This window comes from Pantherophis guttatus, chromosome 13 (assembly GCF_059756535.1).
Source record: "Pantherophis guttatus breed Tessera chromosome 13, ASM5975653v1, whole genome shotgun sequence".
Classification (NCBI taxonomy): domain Eukaryota; kingdom Metazoa; phylum Chordata; class Lepidosauria; order Squamata; family Colubridae; genus Pantherophis; species Pantherophis guttatus.
In genome coordinates, this window is record NC_142075.1 from 11041196 (window position 1) to 11057606 (window position 16411).

Below are 16411 nucleotides of genomic sequence, written 5' to 3' on the forward strand. Positions count from 1 at the left end.
GGACTCCCTGGAGAAGAGCCTCATGCTGGGAACGATTGAGGGCAAAAGAAGAAGGGGACGGCAGAGAACGAGGTGTCTGGATGGAGTCATTGAAGCAGTAGGCATGAGCTTAAATGGTCTCCGGGGGATGGTAGAGGACAGGAAGGCCTGGAGGAACATTGTCCATGGGGTTGCGATGGGTCGGACATGACTTTGCAACTAACAACAACAACACCACACACACAAAAGGAATTACAAACGTCAGAAAACCTACCATTTGATCCCAGGCCACACTTAACACTGACACACTTACAGATAGAATTTCAGACGTTCTGCTAGGCTTTTGCAATATTTTTCTAATCTCCTTTTAGCGTCATCTAGCACAGTGGTCCCCAACCTTTTTATTGCCGCGGCCCGCTGAGCGCGCGCAGGGGTGGGGGCACGGCCCAGGAGCTTTTGCGCACGGCCCATTGCGCACGGCCCAGGAGCTTTTGCGCACGGCCCAGGAGCCTTTGCGCTGCAGCGTTCATGTCCCCCGGCCGCTGCGCGGCCCGGTGCCAGGTACTCCACGGCCCGGCACCGGTCCGTGGACCGGGGGTTGGGGACCACTGATCTAGCATATTCTGCAACCTGGCTATGAAGAAAATTGCACATGAGGACAGCAGTCCAGTAAGAGAGTCCTGGACAAGAATTGCATCATGTGCAGAAGGAAATCTCAGCATTGCTCCCTGCTCTTCAGCATCTTTTCTGCTCAGGATACGCATCTCATTCTGTCTCATTTTAGGGCCAGATCTGCAAGGATGCTAATGTTTACATTGCTTTTGATTGAGTTTATTTATTGATTAGATGCAGTTCCCTCCTATCTCGCTACAGGTTCCTCAGCATTCTTCAGAAGGAGTCAATCATTCACCTTCCAAAATCCCTCGCCTTTCACGACCAACTGAAGTGAATTATCTGAAACAGAAGAATTAGGAAAGCTGCTTTCCAGATGCTCCTTCCATAGATGATAACTCCCATGTCTCATTCTGGTTTGTTCTCCCCTTAAAAAAAAAATCAACCCAATGTTTCCAGATAAAGCCTGAATCTTTCAGGAAATTTACACTTGGGTCTCCTTAATGCTTCTACAAAATAGGAGATCCACAAATATGTCTCCAGGCCCTGTTTGCAGGCAACTGAGAAACATCTGGATGAATAGCAGGGGTGGGTTCTACTTACCTGTACTACCGATTTGCGTCTCGCCCGTGTGCACTCGCTTGCTTCACTCACATGCGCCCGTGATCTTCTGCGCATGCGCAGAAGCTTCTGTGCATGTGCAGATCAGTAGTGGGTTTCAAATTTTTTTTACTACTGGTTCTGTGGATGTGGCTTGGGGGTGTGGCATGGCTTGGTGGGCTGTAAAATCTCCATTCCCTCCCCACTCCTGGGGAAGGATACTGTAAAATCTCCATTCCCTCCCCAATCCAGGGAAAGGTTACTGCAAAATTCCCCATTTCCTCCCGATCAGCTGGGACTTGGGAGGCAGAGAATAGACGGGAGCGGGGCCAGTCAGAATTTTTACTACCGGTTCTCCGAACTACTCAAAATTTCCGCTACCGGTTCTCCAGAACTGGTCAGAACCTGCTGAAAACCACCTCTGGTGCAGATCACCTATGATGACAATCAGGTCAGTGGGCAGAGCCTCCCACCGGTTTTACTACCAGTTCTTGCGAACCGGTCTGAACCTGAGGCAACCTACCACTGATGGATAGCCACTGTGAGAAACAGAATGCTAGACTGAAATGGATCTTGTCCTGAACATATGTCATATTCCTTCTCCTTGTTCTATCCATGACCATGGTACAAAAAAGAGCTGAGATAACGCTGACTTTCTATGCTGTTTTCTCATGGAAATTCTCCCACGCTTTGCAGACATTACAAATATGGAGACATGGCATCATTTCCTCCCAATCTCTGGTATTCCAACTGCTGTAATCTGCCCATTTATTCCAAAAAAACAGACACCTTTGGAGAAAAGGAAGTGCCCCTTCAGGAAAATCCCGGTGTAACAAACTGGAATGTTGCCTTATTTTTCTTTGAACAACCATCTAAAATGTAGATTTCGGAAAAAAGACAAGATATTTTTCGTCAAAAAAATGCAAGCCAGCCTATGCAACGTCCTCCAGTTTTTGACATTAATTCCGAGCACGTGTGCACAGATGCCCACATGGGTACACATGTTTTGAACACAGAAATAGTTGCAAAACTCTTATTCTAAGATAAAACTATTTTGAAGAGCCATGATGATGCAGTGGTTAGACTGCAGCATTGCAGGTTAACTCTGCTGACTGCCAGCAGTTCGATCATGACTGGCTTAAGGTTGACCCATCCTTCCATCCTTCCAAGGTTGGCAAAATGAGGACCCAGATTGTTGATTTATAGAGTCAGCAAGATGCTGACTCTGTAAATTGCTTAGAGAGGGCTGTAAAGCACTGTGAAGCGGCATATAAGTCTAAATACTAGTGCTATAAGGCAACCATTCCCACACCTGACATCTTTCACCTTTGTCCAAAACTACATCCCTGGCAGAATGCAAATGCCCTCTCAAATATCATGTCCTAATTGTCTTTTCCCACATTGAGGACTGAGGATAATCTACTCAACGTCTACATGGATACTCAAAAGTGCAAAGACATAATTAATTTGCCTAGCCCTTTCTTAAAATGTGTAAAGCTCAGGTGTTCTTACCATACCTTGTAGCAGAGAGTTCGGTGAATGAATTATGCATGGTGTGAACCTCTGAATGGATGATGCAGCTGTTTTACAATAGATTCTATCTATTGTATGGTGTACATCCCATGGTGTGGGATGCAAGCTCTTCTTTGTGTAATGAACAAGGTAGGCAACAGGATACCAGAGGAAAGTGGTTACATTTAATGCAAATTTGATTGTTGCGGCTAGTAATGTCCATCAAAACATCTCAAGAACTTAGTATCTTGATAAACTAACTAGTTTCATCACCTTTGATTCATGCTGCTATACATTTTTCTGACAATATTTCTTCAGATTTATTAGCTTGGGCTGTTCAATGATTGTGGTGAAGATTATTATTACCTGAGTTTAGTGTAGAATATACAGTATGTATATATGTATATGAATATATGAATATATTGAGTAAGGACTTGGATCTAATCCTCAGCATATTTCTAGGTGCAACTGGAGAAACTCCTAACTCAAACTCTGAGGATTGGCTAATCATTAGTCTTGACTCTGTTGGATGAGATGGACAAACACCACAGGCTAATGTTCTGTCCCAGTTACGGACCTCAAAGAACGCTGCACACACAAAGTCTATACAAACCAAATTAAATAAGGTTTTTTTTCCAAACAAAGGCTGTTAATTAACTTTCTTAACAGCCTACAAAAATACAAAGAATAAATAATCTTAATCTTACTATGATTGGCCAGAAAGCCCAGAAACAATTTGCAAAGAACTAAGATCAAGGCATGAAGGAGAGTGAACTAAGTTGTTTCCTGCAAATTGCCTGTCGTCATTCCTTAAATAGGCTAGAGGAGTGACCAATTAGACTCAAGCCTTACTCTTGAGGAGACCTCCTCCTGAGGAGCCACTCCTGCCTTTTGGCAGCTCTGTGCGTCCGTGCATCGAGAAGAGGCTCCTCCTCTTCTTCCTCCTCACCCATGGAAGCTTCTGGAGGTTCTGAAGGCCCTGGCTGAATCCCCGCCTCTGGCACCACATCTTCTCCAGCCTCCTCATTGTCCGACTTGAGTGCCAGCTGCACAGGCTGCTGGCACAGCACCACACCAGCCTCCTCGCTGTCTGAATCAGCCACCAGCCGCACAGGCTGCATACAGGCCACAACAGCTAAAGCAGTTTAAGTTTCTAAAGCTGGATGTTATCAGATCCAACAAGGGCATGTATCTTTCTACATAATGGTTGTATGCACGTGATAGAAACATTAGTAGGATACCTATTGATGCAAGGAAGAGTGAAAACATTTCATGAGCTTAACCCTTAACCACAAACCAGTGGTGGATTGCCCCCAGTTTGGACCAGTTTGCAAGAACCGGTAGTAAAACTGGCGGGAGGCTCCGCCCACCAACCCCAATGCCATCAGGAAGCTTCTGCACATGCGCGCAGCCCATTGTGAGCCGGTAGTAAAGGTAAGTAGAACCCACCCCTGCCACAAATGTACTATTTCAGCTACGCTATTACAGACATGAGGTCATAATGACCTCAGTAGCAAAAAGGCATTCGATGTATTTATGGTTGGATCTAAAAATTGATGTACAGAGCAGTAAAGCAAAAAATGTATTGATGTCTATCAAATCCACATCGCGCAGGTCACTTTTTGTTTCTCCATCCTTGAACTTCAATCTTTCTTCTCTAATTTTTACATTGGTCCGCTGAATGATGGCACTAATCATTTCTTTAGAAAATAATAATCTCCAAATCTCTAGGGGAGTCAGTGAAGTTCGGAGATTTCTAGCTGCTGGCCATAGTCCAGGTCATTGCAGTACAATATTGTGGCTAGCAGTTCTGGATCGATTGCTTCCAAAAGTGCAGAAGACCATTTGAATTCATTCTTGCCATATAAATTATTGCACGACGTAGATTGTACCTGGTCATCAATTTCATTGGGAGCTTCATGACATCGTTGATGTCAGAATCGGTGGCGGCGGGTTCCTCATCATCCATTACAAAAATTTTGTCACAATCCAATTCCACTTCAGTCAGATCACTCTCTACTTCCCCATACCATTTCAGAACAGTTTCTTCGAAGTTTGGATCACCAAATCGCACTCTTTTTGGCGGAAAACATGGCCACGACATTATATATATATAAAAAACGTGAACAAAGATCTGCGGTCAAAATGACTGAAACTCAAATTCAAATTTGAGAAAACAGAAAATACCAAATAACTGATGCAAGCACGATACACTCTTATTGGTGGGGAAACAAAAGCTATTTGTAACTGGAATGGTCCATTTCTAAAAATAGGAGTGTTCCGAACATTTTGGAAAACTGTTGCAGTCACTATGACCGCAGGTCTGTGGTTGTGGAATAAATCAGGGGTGAAATCCAGCAGGTTCTGACAGGTTCTGGAGAATCGGTAGCGGAAATTTTGAGTAGTTCGGAGAACCGGCAAATACCGCCTCTGGCTGGCCCCAGAGTGGGGTGGGAATGGGGATTTTGCAATCCCCAGAGATAAGGAGAATCCAAGACCTCAGTGCCTTCCGCCGTGCCCTTAAAACCTACTTTTTCCAGCAAGCCAGGCTGGCTTAGGAAGAAATTTTTTTAAAATTTTTAAATGTTTAATTGGTTTGTGGTTTTTTAAATTTTGGGCCAAATTTATATAGATTGTAATTGTTTTTAATATTTGTATTTCATGTTTTTAATTCTGGCTGTGCACCGCCCTGAGTCCTCAGGGAGCAGGGCGATATATAAATTGAAAAATAAAATAAAATAAATAAAATAAAATAAATATCCTTCCCTTACCCTGCCCACCAAACCACATCACGCCCACCAAGCCACGCCCACAGAACCGGTAGTAAAAAAATTTGGATTTCGCCACTGGGTTAAATCATGAAGGCAGAAGAAAATGAAAAGGAAAAAAAAAAAGGTGGAAGCCACAAGAACACAACCACATTAAATGGCTATTACAAGATGGATATATCACTGAGAACCAGCTTGGTCTAGAGGTTAAGGAACCAGGTTAGAAAGCAGGAGATTGTGAGTTCTAGTCCTGCCTTAGCCATGAAAGCCAGCTAGGTGACTTTGGGCCAGTCATTCTCTCCCAACCCATCTCACATGGCTGCTGTTGTTGTGGGGAAAATAGGAGGTTGAAGGCATGTTGGCTATGTTTGCTGCCTTAACTTATTCGTAAAAAATAGGTCGGATGTACATTAATTAATTAAAACATGTAAAATATCCACAAAGAGGTCATGAAAAGAATGGAGAGATGCTATTTCATGAGTACTGTGATGGATACCATTGTGTATTTTGATATTCGATATCTATATTCTCTGTCTTGGACTTTCTATATAACCTAATAATCAGGCAAGGTATGACGTCTAATTTTGGGAGACAGATAACCGAGTTCATAAAAATGTTGAAATTAACCACAGGTAAATTGGGGAAAGAAAGGTAAGTGTGGAAAGGCGTGCCTAAATCTAAAAAGAAAACAAGGTCAAGAAAGCAATGTTGCAGCTGCTGTCTACAACCATATACTACGCCATAGCTACTTTGGTTAGAAAGTGGCAAAACCAGTTTCTAAAACAATTATTATCAACAAATGAAGGGAATGGAGGAAAAGCTATGACTGGGCTCTCCACTTTTTCAAATACTTTATGGCCTCAGATATTTCAGTGATGCTCCCTGTCTTATGTCATGTCTGGTGAAAAGAAGGACTAGAGGTGATATGATAGCAGAGTTCCAATATTTAAGGAGCTGCCACAAAGAAAAAAGGGTCAAACTATTCTCCAAAGCACCCGAGGACAGGACAAGAAGCAATGGATGGAAACTAACCAAGGACAGAAGCAACTTAGAAGTAAGGAGAAACTTCCTGACAATGAGAACAGCCCACCAATGTTCCTCTTGCCTTCGAAAGTTGTGGGTGCTTCATCACTGGAGGCTTTTAAAAAGAAACTGGGAAGCCACCTGTCTGAAATTGTATAGGGCCTCCTGCCTGAGCAGGAGGCTGGACTAGAAGACCTCCAAGGTCCCTTCCAACTCTGTCATTTTGTTACCTTCGTTGTGCTTCATCCAATAGTAGAAGGCTTACACTCAAGAGACCGAAGGACACAGCTCCTCCAAGATGCTTTTTGCTGCAGGTACTTGTTTAATGGAACAGTTTGTCCTCTTTGGTTTAAGAAACAGAGATGTGTTCTGCCCCGTAAAGTCAGTCATGAGTATGATAACTTAAAATAGCTCTCCGTCTTAATGATTTAATAGCTCCAAATGAGATAATTTACCTTCTTCCTGGTTCTACTTAACACACCCCAACACTGGACAATTTGTCCTCGATGAAAGTATTGGGGGGAACAGGTATGGGCCACAGCCTTGGCCTAAGAGAAGCCAACAGCTGATCTTTCCAGAGACACTTAAAGAGCCATCAGTAAACAGCCCAACCAAAGAATCTCTAAGACCCCTCCCACCCACACAGTTAAGCATTTAATCAGAATATAAACTGACAGCAAACAGCACTCCTTACTAGCACTGCTGATACTCCCTAGTTAGGGTAATGAAACGTCTGCAAGAAAATATCCAAGCTCAGAGAGCACCAAGGACCTCATAGTCCTCCTCCTCCTCCTCCTCCTCCTCCTCATTTATCTAGTTTAGTCTAGTTTAATGAAAAGAAGGACTGGGGAGACATGATAGCAGTCTTCCAGTATCTCAGGGGTTGCCACAAAGAAGAGGGAGTCAAGCTGTTCTCCAAAGCACCTGAGGGCAGGACAAGAAGTAATTTTGTGGAAACTAATCAAGGAGAGAAGCAACTTAGAACTAAGGAGAAATTTCCTGACAGTGAGAACAATTAATCAGTGGAACCACTTGCCTGCAGAAGCTGTAAATGCTCCAACACTGGAAGTTTTTAAGAAGACGTTGGATAACCATTTGTCTGAAGTGGTGTAGGGTTTCCTGCCTGGGCAGGGGGTTGGACTAGAAGACTTCCAAGGTCCCTTCCAACTCTCCTATTCTATTCTATTCTATTCTATTCTATTCTATTCTATTCTATTCTATTCTATTCTATTCTATTCTATTCCTCCTCCTCCTGAAAACAAGCAAGCTCAAAGAGCACCAAGGACCCCATAGTCCTCCTCCTCCTCCTCTTCTCTGCACACCCCCATTCTCTTCTAGCACTGCTGATGTTACCTAGTTTGGATAATGAAACCTCTGCAAGAAAACAAGCAAGCTCAGAGAGCACTAAAGACCCCTCATTTCACCCCTGAGCTACAAATAGTCTCCTTTACTGGTTACGCTTAAGTCTACCTCATTTTGCTTCATCGGCCTGATCCTCTGCCTTCTCCAGATGAACAGATGAGAGGAAGGAACAGAGCTCTCTGCTTGCCTTTGCTTCCTCTCAATAAAAGTGGAGACTTCAGCAAGATGAAGAGAGCAACATAATGATGGTGGCAGGGAGAATTGTCTCCTTGTTGCTGTTAGTTGCAAAGTGGTGTCCGACCCATCGCAACCCCATGGACAACGTTCCTCCAGGCCTTCCTGTCCTCTCCCATCCTCTAGAGTCCATTTAAGCTCACGCTGACTGCTTCAGTGACTCCATCCAGCCACCTCGTTCTCTGTCGTCCCCTTCTTCTTTTGCCCTCAATCTTTCCCAGTATTAGGCTCTTCTTCCAGTGAGTCCTTCCTTCTCATTAGGTGGCCAAAGTATTTGAGTTTCCTTTTCAGGATCTGGCCTTCTAAAGAGCAGTCAGGGTTGATCTCCTCTAGGACTGACCGGTTGGATCGCCTTGCAGTCCAAGGGACTCGCAGGAGTCTTCTCCAGCACCAGAGTTCAAAGGCCTCCATTCTTTGACGCTCAGCCTTCCTTGTGGTCCAACTTTCACAGCCTTAGGACATCCTATTTAAGTATCCTCAAAAATCTACTACTGACATTGGTGGTGGTGCAGGGATCTCCAGAGGCTCCCCATGATAGGAGCATCCCCATATCTGTGGCTCATAATAGCAGTAGCACTTAGACTTATATATCAGCTTATAGTGCTTTACAACATCTCTGGGCAGTTTATAATGTCAGCCTATTTCCCCCAACAATCTAGGTCCTCATTTTTTACCAACCTTGGAAGAATGGAAAGCTGAGTCAACCTTGAGCCCCATCAGGATTGAACTCCAGACTGTGAGCAGAGTTTGCCTGCAATACTGCATTCTAACCACTTCACCACCAGGGCTCCTGGCCTTATCATAAGACTTCTAAGACTATAATAATGGTCTTATAATAGACTTCATTTGTAATTGCTCTAAACCATTTAAAACAGAAATAAATCGCAATGATAAACACAAGTTACAGAAAGGAGCTGCAGTTCTACACATACACAACCTCTTGAATACATGCAGGGATCCTTTATCTTGGACTCCTAAGACTGTAATAATGGTCTTATAATAGACTTCATTTGTAATTGATCTAACAGAAATAACAGGCGTGAACATGAATTCGAGCACCGAATACGAACATTTAATTTAATGGGACACTTATAGCGTTCAAACCTCACACGAGTCACGTTATTCCCTGCGTACAAAGAGATGGATTTTCAAAGGAAGGTGCATTAAAATATTTCACCAAGATCCAAACAATCACCAGAGCGAGAGGAAAGGAGCCAAAGGAGCAGGAGAGGTCCATAGTTCTCACTCCTGTCAAGTTGATTTCAAGTCAATAAATGCCACAATCATTCAAAACCGTTCTTTTTTGGTATGACATTATTAACAGGCGTGAACATGAATTCCAGCACCGAATATGAATAGTTGACATTCTTTTAAAAGCTGTACCTTCAATTTCTGCAATTCAGACCATCAAAGTGTTAAAAGAAGGAGAGAGGCAAAAAAATTCTTACCTCTGTGCTTCACTCCAGAATGTTACAGTACATCTGCAGGTGAGCAGTGAGCAACTACGCCTCTTCTCTGCAGACTTCCAGATTTTTCAGTGACCCACCCATGAAAGTTGCAATTCAGGATTTCTGACTAAGCATAATCCTTGTATTGTGCAAAGTTTGAGGATGCAATTCCAGTGGAATAATACTGATGGCCTTCAAGGCTGCTTGTCCCAATATTGTAAAATGAGAAAGAGTCGATGCTTTATGGCACTTTTGATCAGGGAGGTAAGGACAACACTGACAGTAGTCAATTCTGCGGGTTTATAGCTGAGTTTCTTCCAAACGTAATGACATCAAATCAGGCAACACGAGAAAATGGTACAGCACGTCAACATTAGAACTAGAACACTAGAGCTAAGACTAACACTAACTAGCTAATCAAACTAACACTAGAACTAAGGAGAAATTTCCTGATAGTAAGAACGATTAACCAGTGGAATGGATTGCCTTCAGAAGTTGTGGATGTTCCATCAACTGGAGGCTTTTAAAAAGGGACTGGACAATCATTTGACAAGAATGGTGTAGGGCCATGATGGTGAACCTATGGCAAGCGTGCCAGAGGTGGCACAGAGAGCACTCTCTGTGGGCATGCACACCATCGCCAGCTGGTCTTCTGATTTCTGGTGGGCACATGTGCTCCGGCCAGCTGGTCTTCGCAGGCACCAGAGCACCTGAAAATGGCCAGAAAAATGGCCAAAAACAGTCAAAAAACAGGCATGCGCATGTAGGCCAGCTTGGCTTCAGGTTTTTGGTGCTCTGGTGGGTGTAAAAAATAGCTGGCCGGCGCACATCAGGGGTGAAATGCTCCCGGTTCGGACTGGATCACCCGATCCGGTAGCAATGGAGGTGGGTGGTTCGGAGAACCAGTAGCAAAAATCGCTGCCCCCCCGCCCATTGCCCAGTTGAGCCGTGCAATCATCAGAGGCTTTTTTTTTAAAAAAAGCATTTTTTCTACAACTTCTTTGGCCGAAAAAGTGCTTTTAAAAGTAAAAAAAAAAAAGCCTCTGATGATCGCACGGCTCAGCTGGGATCATCAGAGGCTTTTAAAACCATTTTTTTCCACAACCTCTTCGGCCGAAGAGGTTATAGAAAAAATGTTTTTAAAAGGAAAAAAAAGCCTTTGCCGATCAGGCAAGTCAGCTTGGATCGTCAGAGGCTTAAAAAAAAAAGAAAGAAAGAAAGCCTCTGCCCATCAGGCAATTCAGCTGGGATCATCAGAGGCTTTTAAAAGCGTTTTTTTTACAACCTCTTCGGCCGAAGAGGTTGTAGAAAAAATGGTTTTAAAAGTAAAAAAAAGAAAAAAAGTTGGCCACGCCCACTCAGTCATATTACCACCTTCCCACCAAGCCACGCCCACAGAACCAGTAGTAATAAATTTTACATTTCACCACTGGCGCACATGCATGTGCTGGAAACCCGTAGACCAGCTGGCCGGAGCATTCATGTGCATCAGCCAGTTGGTCTTTGGGTTTTCAGCGCTCCGGCATGTGGGCATGCACGCGCTTTCCGGTTTGGGCACTCGATGCCGAAAAGGTTCGCCATCATTAGTGTAGGGTCTCCTGCTTGAACAGGGGGTTGTTAGACTAGAAGACCTCCAAGGTCCCTTCCAACTCGGTCATTCTGCATTATCTCAGCTCTTTTTGTCCTATGGTCATGGATAGAACAAGGAGAAGGACTATAGTAGTGATGGCTAACCTTTTTGCCGTCGTGTGCCAAAAGCGGGGGGAGCGTGGAGCGGTCGCGCACCCGCGTGCCCACACCATTTAACGCCTCCCTGCTCCCGCGCATGCATGCTCCCCCCCCCGCTTTTGGCATGCAAGGACAAAAAGGTTACCAGTGGGCCTAGTAGGTCTGTTTTTTACCCTTCCCAGGCTCCAGAGGCTTTCTTGGAGCCTGGGGAGGGCAAAAACAGCCTTCCCAACCCGCCCGGAGGCCCTCTGGAGGCCAGAAACAGCCCATTTCCTGACTTCCGGTGGGCCCGGAAGGCCTGAAAATCAGCTGGCCGGCGCATGCATGCGTGCTGGAGCTGAGCTAGGACAACGTTCGCATGGCCACAGATATGGCTCCACGTGCCACCTGTGGCACGCGTGCCATAGGTTTGCCATCACGGGACTATAGCATATGTTCAGGGACAAGATGCATTTCGATCTAGCATTTGGTTGTTCCGAGGCTAACCAGATGCTTCTCAGCAGCCTGCAAACCGGAGATGGGAGACCTATTTCTTGATCTCCTATTTGTAGAAATATTAAGAAGAGCCAGATGTAAATTGCCCATCTAAACAACGTTTTGAAGGGGGACAGATTAGTTATGGCTTCATGGAATGTGTTTTAATAAAGTCGAGAGTATTTTGCCTTTGTTTTTTAAAAGGAAGTGTGCTTTTCAGAAACTACATTTTTACCTAAATATCAAATGAAGGATGGATATACCATTCTACAGTATGAGTGTAGACCAGAAGCAACGACCCCCCCTCCCCTCTTATGTAGGGAGCATTAGATGAGGAAAAAGATATGTGATGTTTCTCATTTGATTGCAAAGCTAACATTAGAAACAGTAAGGAGGAAAATGTTCAGTTGTAGAGTTTGGGAAACAGAAATAAAAAGAACTGATCAGTTCCTGCTGATTCAATATCATCATGGCTAAAACAGTTTTCAGACAACTGCTTATACCAGTGTCTCTCAATCTTGGCAACTTGAAGATGAATGGACTTGAACTCCCAGAATTGGAGTTCAACTTGAAGATGAATGGACTTGAACTCCCAGAATTCCCCAGCCAGCATAGCTGGCTGGGAAATTCTGGGAGTTCAAGTCCATTCATCTTCAAGTTGCCAAGGTTGAGAAACACTGGTTTACACAAATGGGCATCACTAGATGGAATATACAGAAATTAAACTGATTTATCTTGTTGGCACAAGCAGGTAGAACAGCAGACATAAGGGCAGACATTGGAAGAGAAAATGAAGGATTTGTGTGCCAGGTTCCAAGCCAATCAATTTCTATAATGTCATCTTAGAGAGGGATGGGCTTCAAAAATTTTAGCAAGGGGTTCTCTGCCCGGTTCTTGGGTGGGTGTGGCCATGGTGGGCCTGGTCTAGTCAGCCTCCTGCACCACGGCGGGGGGGGGGGGTGTTTTTGCCCTCCCCAGGCTCCAGAGGCTTTTTTCAAGCCTCCGGGAGGGCAAAAATAACCTCCCCAGGCTCCGGAGGCCCTCTGGAGGCCGGAAACAGGCTCTTTTTTGAACTTCCTGAACATCCGGTAGGCCTGTTTTTCACTCTCCCTGAGCCTCTATGCGTGCGCCCTGCACTTACCTGCATCCAAAACAAGCCACGTGGGGACTCCCAGGAGGGGCAGGGTGGGGTGGGCGGAGCCAGCCAGGAGTGGGATTTGGGGGTTTTCCAAACTGCACAGAATCTTAGTTAGAGGTTCTCCCGAACCCTTGCAAACCCCCAGCAGCCCATCCCTGATCTTAGACATCTACAACATCTACGTTTTCAAGGGGAACACCAGGAATCCCTTGAATTCCAGAAACCCAAGGAATTGTGGAATGAAAGCAAAGAGATTATTAAGGATAAATATCCTTAATCTGCTGGTGGCTCAGCAGACTAAAAGCATTGTGATTAACACCAGCTGTCTGCAATTACTGCGAGTTCGAATCGCACCAGGCTCAAGGTTGACTCAGCCTACCATCCTTTCTAAGGTAGGTAAAATGAGGACCCAGTTTGTGGGGGCAATAAGCTGACTTTGTATAAATATACAAAAGTATGAAGGCTATTGCTTAATGCATTGTAAGCCGCCCTGAGTCTCCGGAGAAGGGCGGCATATAAATCAAATTTAAAAAATAAATAAATAAAAATGAACAGAGAGTACTGAAGACTAAGAAACTAAAGGAAGCAAACAGGTTGTCAGAACAAATGATAACTACCAAGGAAAGAAGTAAAGTTAAAACCCCAGAAGGGCAAACAACTCCGGGATTTAACAAAGAATTCCAGGAATTCCATTAGAAGAGGCAAGGTGTAGTATTAAAATGGCATATGTAATGACCCCGAACATAGAAAGAGACATAGAAATTCTTCATAAAGATCTTTGAACTTCAATCTGGTATGTTAAAGAATGCCACGGAGCACATGATGAATTATTCAAAGAAGATCAAAGAAAGCAGTATATAGAAAATATTCCTTGCTTTTTAGAATGTCTAGTAATAGCAAATGAAATTAGATCAGCATGCCAATTATTAGCAAGGAATTAGACTAATTAGCCAGATATATTAAAGTAGGAATCAACTCCACAAGCAGGCTACAACTTTTGTGGTTAGTGGCTAACTTTGCAAGTTAGTTGTGCTGTACCTCCTCCATAAGTGGTATTCAGAAGGTTCTGACCACTTCTGGAAAACCGGTAGCGGAAATTTTGAGTAGTTCAGAGAACTGGTAAATACCACCTCTGACCGGCCCCGCCCCATCTATTCTCTGCCTCCAGAGTCCCAGCTGATCGGGAAGAAATGGGGATTTTGCAGTAACCTTCTCCTAAAGTGGGGTGGGAATGGAGATTTTACAGTACCCTTCCTCTGCCACGCCACCAAGCCAAGCCAAGCCAAGCCAAGCCAAGCCAAACCATGCCCACCAAACCATGCCACGCCCACTAAGCCACGCCCACAGAACCGGTGAGTAAAAAAAATTGAATCCCACCACTGACCTCCTCTTCCCTTTCTTATCATCATCATCATCATCATCATCATCATCATCATCATCTCATCCTCATTTTAGCCATTGTCCATCCGCTGCAGGATGAAGGGCTCTACCATGAAGGGCTCTACCGCATGTTTCCAACCTATATGGTCCTGAGCTTCCGTTTGCCGATTGAGCCTGCCAAACTTGATGATGTCGTTGATCCATCTTGTTTTGGGTCTCTTTCGTGGACACTTTTGATCAAGTGGGATCCATTCTATGACCGCCTTGGTCCATCTGCCATCGGTTTTTCTTCCTATGGGACCAGCCCATTTCCATTTCAATCCTTTTACTCTCTTGATGATATCCTATCCTTTTGTTTGTTCTCTAATCCAATCTACGGGTTTTTCTATCTTGTCTTGTAATGCCAAGCATGTAGCTTAACATGGTTCTTTGCGACACTTGTAGCTTTTGTATCGATTGTGATTACTGGCATATGTTAAGAGCAGGTAGCACACACTGGTCAAAAGCTTTTCTCTTCAGGCGCAGGGGGAGGATATTCTTGAAAATTATGCTTAGCTTGCCGAATGCCTGCCAACCACACTTAACAAGTCGTTCAATTTCCTTTATTCTGTCACTTTCCATTGAGATCCCTTGACCAAGGTATATGTAGCAGTCTACTACCCTACATCTAGTTCTTCTCCAGATATATGTAAAAATATTTCTTTGGTGAATTTATTAAACATAACCTGGTTCCTTTTCAGGTTTACTTTTAAGCCAAATGGTTCTCCTCCTTGTGCAACTTTTTCCTTTTCTTATATTCATGTGAATTTGGGGGAAGGCCTATCTAAGTTTCTTCCATATATGTTCTCCTTGTCGTGGACTTTAAATATGTTTTTACTTACTTCACTTTGTTAACACTTTGCCTATTGCCATCAAGAGTGGTGAAATTCAATTTTTTTTTACTACCAGTTCTGTGGGCGTGGCTTGATGGGCATGGCAAGGGAAGGATATTGCAAAATCTCCATTCCCTCCCCACTCCAGGGGGAATGATACTGCAAAATCTCCATTCCCTACCCACTCCTGGGAGAAGGATACTGCAAAATCTCCATTCCCTCCTCATTCCAGGGGAAAGGATATTGCAAAATCTCCATTTCCACCCCACTCTGGGGCCAGCCAGAGGTGGTATTTGCCAGTTCTCCGAACTACTCAAAATTTCCACTACCGGTTCTCCAGAACTTGTCAGAACCTGCTGGATTTCACCCCTGCATCAAGATCATCTATCTTCCTTACTCTCCAGAGGAAGCGATGTAATGGACACAAAACCATAAAGGTTCTAACCAAACTATCCTAGTAAATCTGAAGAATGAGACAGTGGCCAGCTGGTTGGAAGAGATTAGACTATATGTCAACGTCAAAGAAAGAAGACTCAATAGTGCAAACTACCATGCAATCTTTTTTTTTCTTTCTCACGCTAGCAAAATGCTTAGGTTTGTCCAATGCAGATTAGAACTCCACGTGAAAAGAGAGATGTCAAGATATTCAAGCTGGTTTTAGAAAAGATCAAGGAACAAGATACATTGGCGCCGAGGTGCTCGGGATAACTGAGGAAAATTAAAGAATGTCAAAAAGAAATCAATATACAATGATTATACCGTGAGGCACATATTCTTTTTGACATTCTTATGATTGATTATACAGTGAAGAGCCAGTGTGTGCCGTGGTTAAGGCACCAGCTTAGAAACCAGGAGACTGCGAGTTCTAGTCCAATGGCGGGCTGCTGCTGGTTCGGGCAAACTGGTAGTTCCGACAATCAGCTGGCTCCGCCCACCTGCCCCTGCTCTATCCTGTTCTGTTTCCTTCTTTCTGGCTCAGCTGATTCACGCAGCACAGCTGATTTCAGTGCCTCCGCTGTTCTACTTACTGGGGCTGCCTTAGAAGGAAAGCAGTTGAGCTTCAAATTGCTGTATCTTGAACGCTGCACGTAAGCAAGTTAGGTGCGTGCGTTAGGCGCACATGATCACGATCAACGAACCAGTTGCAGCCCACCCCTGTTCTAGTCCCTGTTCTAGTCCCTTGTTAGGCACAAAGCCAACTAGGTGGACTTGGATCACTCCAAGTCCTCTCCTTCAGTCCTAGAAAGGAAGCAATAGCAAACCACTTCCAAAATCTTGCCA

At 44.2% G+C, this 16411-nt stretch overlaps 1 protein-coding gene across 3 annotated transcripts in view; it reads right to left on the reverse strand.

Moving 5' to 3' along the window:
* Positions 1-16411, reverse strand: part of CERS3 (ceramide synthase 3) — a 75712-nt gene that overhangs the window by 51495 nt on the left and 7806 nt on the right. Inside the window, exon 1 of one of the 3 annotated variants that reach the window (XM_060694795.2) lies at positions 9539-10436. The exons of 1 other annotated variant lie outside the window; for it this stretch is intronic. The gene's annotated coding sequence lies outside the window, so the exon portion shown is untranslated. Of the gene's footprint in view, positions 1-9538; positions 10437-16411 lie in introns of those variants that run through there. One more of the 3 variants, XM_060694797.2, reaches the window with a different exon arrangement.